The 5544-nt window shown below is 35.1% G+C and overlaps 1 long non-coding RNA gene across 3 annotated transcripts in view; it reads right to left on the bottom strand.

Annotated features, from left to right (window-relative positions):
* The window catches only part of LOC133535693 (uncharacterized), a 26427-nt gene extending 26296 nt beyond the window's left edge, over positions 1-131 (bottom strand). For 2 of the 3 annotated variants that reach the window (XR_009802298.1, XR_009802296.1), the window contains exon 1: positions 1-129. This is a non-coding gene — a long non-coding RNA (uncharacterized LOC133535693). The other variant, XR_009802297.1, reaches the window with a different exon arrangement.
* Positions 132-5544: the final 5413 nt, after the last annotated feature.

The raw sequence follows: 5544 nt of genomic DNA, 5'->3' as shown, positions 1-5544 counted from the left end.
CTTTTTCAGTCCTCATTACCTCAGGCGGCCCGGACCTTTTCTTGCATCCCTGAAACTTATTTTTAGTTATTATCTTTAGCTGTAGCTTGCCTGCCCAGTGATGGCGAAGGTTCAATCAAGTTTGCGTAGAGACGCACGGGCGGAAGTGCGCGTTCTTTCAAAATAAGATACCCGGAAAGCATGATCAAACCAAGTAGTGATGTGCGATACCGCTGATTTTCTTTCCGATCTGATAGCAAGTAAAATTCAGGCTGGTATCTTCAATACCGGCACTCTGTAGACATATACCTAACTGCTATTTTTTTTTTTAATAAAAAAGTGGTGTACTTTCAGATAATAACATATCTAAGAAAAAGGTAAACAATTTTAAAAAGACTCCAAAAATCGGCTTGTAATGAGAAAAAGCTGAAAACTAATAATTGATGATAATTTACTAACACAAAGTTTTGTCTTTTAATATACCATATTTCCTTGAATTGCCGCAGGGCATGTAGTATGCGCCTGCCTTGAATTAGCGCATGCTTATTATTACCGCCTGGTCAAACTCGTGACGTCACGAGTGACACTTCCCCTGTCATCATTTTCAAAATGGAGGAGGCTGATTTCAATACCGGTAATTTGGAATCGCATTAAGGGAAGAAGATTAAGAGCTATTCCGTAGGCTTACATCACACTCAAATTTTTACTGCATGCCTTTGGTAAGTGCCGGAGTGAGAAGATGTTTTAAAATAATTGGCGCATGCTTACTTTTACCGCATGCCTTTGATAAGCGCAGGAGTGAGACAAGGTTTTAAATTAATTAGTAACCCGGCGGAAATTCAAGGAAATACGGTATGTAATCTGTTTTTATTTATTTTATTTTTTTTTTATTTAAAAAAAAATCTAAATTAACCCCTCCACACACACACTTGACTTTTCAATATGCAGCCTTTGGTGGAAAAAGTTTAGACATCCCTAATCCAAAATATTAGAAGCCCTCAATATAGAAATAAAATATAAGCAAAGTTTAGTTAGTTATTTAAATGATAAAATAATAACGAATTATGAACTGATTTAAAAAAGTTCAATAATTACAAATAAACACTGTTAAATGTGTAACTGAACATTTGAATTTTCGTACAAGCGGAATTTTTGACACACTGGGTTATGCAGTTACATGGTGCCGAGTGTCTGAATCCGAGAGTTTTAGGGTTAACTGTACAAAATTAATAACAGAGCTAGCCTAAAATGTTAGCATGTGCACATTAAAATGCTAACACTTAGCATGTGTGCTAACGATGGCATTGTCACGCCAAATTTCTTCTTCCTACAACCCCCATTTACTTCTGGGGTCATTATTAATACAGACGTCTTGTTAACGCTATATTATAATAATATAACGCTATATTATAAAAATACAGACGTTCTGTTAACGCTATATTATAAAAACATTTAAAAAACAATTCACAAACACAAGCTATGGGATGACATAAGAGGAAACGTGACCCCGGAAGTAAATGCGTCATCCCATAGCTTGTGTTTGTAAATTGTTTTTTTAATTTTTTTATATTATAGCGTTAAAAAAAATCTGTATTTTTATAATATAGTGTTATATTTTTATAATATAGCGTTAACAAAACGTCCGTATTAATCATGACCCCGGAAGTAAATGGGGGAGAAGGTTTTGTAGGGGGGAAGAAATTTGGCGTGACAGCATGCTAATAGCTAGCATGTCTCACGTGTCAATTAACACAGCTATAAAGGTGGTATGGCTTCGGAAATGGACAAAAAAGTGTAGAGGAAAAACTTAGCATGCTTATGTTAGCATGTTATCGTTTGCATGCTAACAAGTAACAAATGTCACGGTGTAAACGGTTGCCAAACTCGCGCAAAAAGTTAGCATGCTAATGTTAGCATGTTAGCAAGCTAAGGTTAGCATGCTAACATTAAAGTTAAAGAAGTGGGGGCTAAATTAATATTATTTTTTATTTATTTATTTTAAAAACAGATAATGATTCAGCTTTGTATTAATTGGTGACTAAGTATATTGTTATTATTTGTTTGAACAATTCATATTTTTCTCATTACACACCGTTTTTTTTATTTTTCATTTGTGCTACATTTTCAAATATCATCGCTTACGAGCAGTGATTTCTCCAGATTCTCTGAACCTTTTGATGATATTACAGACCGTAGATCAGGGGTAGGGAACCTATGGCTCTAGAGCCAGATGTGGCTCTTTTGATGACTTCATCTGGCTCTCAGATAAATCTTAACTGACATTGCTTAACACAAGCTGTCCAAAGTGCGGCCCGCGGGTCATTTTTTAACGGCCCCACGGCACATTTTAAGAATACAATTAAAAAAAATTTTTAATAAAAAAAGTGGTATAAAAGAGCAAACAGGTGAAATGTAACAATAAATTGTTGCAATGCTTACTCTTATAACACAGGCTGTTTCTTTCTTAAAAAAAAATAATGAATCAAAATCAATGTCATTTTGAATCATTGACCTTTACAAGGCTTCGATTAAATCACATTAAATATTCCACTTTGAGATATTTTTAGGGGAAAATGTTGCATATTTTGTGTTTTACCATATAAAAACCTGAGCTGTTTATTTTTTAAAGAAGGACCTAAAACAAACAAAAAAAACATAAACAATAATAAAACTTAAAATTGACGGATAAATCTGAAGTTGATATCGAGATTATTGTGTTAAAAGTAAACAGTAAAAAAAATGTATAATTTAGTTTTTAACACTTTAATAAGTAGGACACTTTTGAATCCCCAATTATTTTAGTGTGTTTTGTGTCATTGCTCAAAAAATAATAATGAATCAAAATCCAAAATTAAGGCTCCAATTATTATATTATCTCAAATATTCCACCTAAAAAAGTTATTGGGTGAAAATATTGAATATTTTGCGTTTTTTCCTTTTTTTTTTCTAATGTTGATCTAGAGATTTAAAACTTGCATAATAATAAAAATTATAATACTGAATAATGACACTTTTTTTTTTTTTTTTTTTTTTTTACCAAAACCCTTTGGGGTCCCCGGGATCATAACTGAGTGGAGGCCTAAATGTATATTTTTTATACATATATTGTATTGGTTTTTAAAATAAAAATGATGAAAATGGCCCCCGCTTGCTCTGATTTTTCAGTGTGCGGCCCTCAGTGGAAAAAGTTTGGACACCCCTGGCTTAACACGATGATTATGAATAATTCCGCTAGTAATCACACTGCTAAAAATACCGTTCAAAATATAAAACATTCTCATGCATTTTATCCATCCATCCGTTTTCTACCAGACTTGTTCAAGAAGTCGCATTAATGGTAAGAAGTATTTGATTTATTATTGGTTAACTTTGGAATAAGAATGTTATTTAAAAGAATAGGAGATTTATTATACTCTAAACATATTGGTTTTACTTAAAAATGCACACATTTAGTTGTATTCAGTGTTAAAAAATATTAAATGGCTCTCACGGAAATACATTTTAAAATATTTGGCTTTCATGGCTCTCTCAGGCAAAAAGGTTCCCGACCCCTGCCCTAGATGGTGAAACCCCTAAATTCCTTGCAATAGCTGTTTGAGGAATGCTGTTCTTAAACTGTTTGACTATTTGCTCACACAATTGTGGACAAAGGGGTGTACCTCGCCCCGTCCTTGTTTGTGAAAGACTGAGCATTTTTTGGGAAGCTGTTTTTATACCCAATCATGGCACCCACCTGTTCCCAATTACGCCGTCCACCTGTAGGATGTTCCAAATAAGTGTTCGACGAGCATCCCTCAACTTTCTCAGTCTTTTTTGCCACTTGTGCCAGCTTTTTTGAACCATGTTGCAGGCATCCAATTCCAAATGAGCTGATATTTGCAAAAAACAACAAAGTTGACCAGTTTGAACATTAAAATATCTCGTCTTTGCATTCTAGTCAATTGAATATAAGTTGAAAAGGATTTTTCAAATCATTGTATTCTGTTTTTATTTACCATTTACACAACATGACAACTTCACTGGTTTTGGGTTTTGTACTTTAACTTTTCAGTTAAAACGGTAAGAAAAAAAAGTTCGGACACCACTGAACTACAGTATCAGAAGTATCGATATTTTGATTTGAGGAACCGATATTAGAGCTTAAAGATCTGGTATCGATATTCAAGTATCGATCCGCACATCACTACCTGCAAGACTTAGACTTAGACTTCCTTTTTAGTGTCATTCAAATTTGAACTTTACAGTACAGATAAGAACACATTTTTGTTGCATTAGCTCAGGGGTAGGGAACCTATGGCTCTAGAGCCAGATGTGGCTCTTTTGATGACTGCATCTGGCTCTCAGATCAATCTTAGCTGACATTGCTTAACACGAAAATTATTAATAATTTCGCTGGTAATCACAGTGCTAAAAACGTGCAAAATATAAAACATTATCATGCATTTAAATCCATCCATCTGTTTTCTACCACACCTATTTAAGAAGTCGCATTAATGGTAAGATGTATTTTATGTCACGATGGGGGGAGTCGCAGTTTGCTGCAGGGTCGTTCCCCCAGGAAGGCAGACGGACTACTCAGGACTAGGTAAAAACACGATTTAATTTAAAATAAAAAAAGATATAAACAAAAATCGCTCACAGTGGAGGCAGAACTTGGGCTAAGGAACAAAGCTAACGCATAAAACAAACAAAACTAACTTGGCATGGCATGAAGCACGAAACTATGGCAAGGCATGAAACAAGTCAGCACAGAGCAAGAAAAGATCAACTTGACGCCAGGGCGACTGACTGGCAAAGATGAGCTTAAATACTGCCTCCGATCAGTGCTCGGGAAGCAAGTGAGCGGAGCATTTTGTCCACCAGAGACAGGTGGACAAAATGAGTAACCGAGGAAACCAGACAAGGGAGTAGAAAAAAACATGGCCAAACAAAAACATGATCAACAGACATGACATTTTATTTATTATTGGTTAGCTTCAGAATAACAATGTTATTAAAAAGAATAAAATTCTTAATATACTCTAAAAATGTCGGTCTTACTTAAAAATGCACACATTTAGTTGTATTCAGTGTTAAAAAATATGATATGGCTCTCACTGAAATACATTTCGAAATATTTGGCCTTCAGCCAAAAAGGTTCCCCACCCCTGCATTGGGATAAAAAAGCAATAAGGTGCAGATATAAATAAATAGATTACTGTACAGATAAATATATTGCACTTTTTCATATGCATCCAGGTTTATGGATGTATGTTATATTGTCTCTATATTCCAGCCATTTTGGGGGGGGGAATTGAGGGGATTGTTATGATGTGTTCAAGGGACATCCTCACTTGAAATTTCTCTTTTCCATAATCAGCCATATTCATCATGCTCTATATCAGGGGTCTCAAACATGCGGCCCGCGGGCCGAGACATTATTCTGCAGCCCGCACTTTGATATGACAATTTAATGTTAGTGCGGCCCGCGAGTTTTATATAAACGGCGCTACAAACGGCGCTTGACAGCGTCATACCTGTTAACGTTACCAATTATCCCCGGAGACCCCTGAATTTCAAGGCCTT

Source organism: Nerophis ophidion, linkage group LG16 (assembly GCF_033978795.1).
Source record: "Nerophis ophidion isolate RoL-2023_Sa linkage group LG16, RoL_Noph_v1.0, whole genome shotgun sequence".
Lineage (NCBI taxonomy): Eukaryota > Metazoa > Chordata > Actinopteri > Syngnathiformes > Syngnathidae > Nerophis > Nerophis ophidion.
The sequence above is the reverse complement of the archived record's forward strand: the minus strand, read 5'-3'. Positions and strand labels throughout refer to the sequence as shown.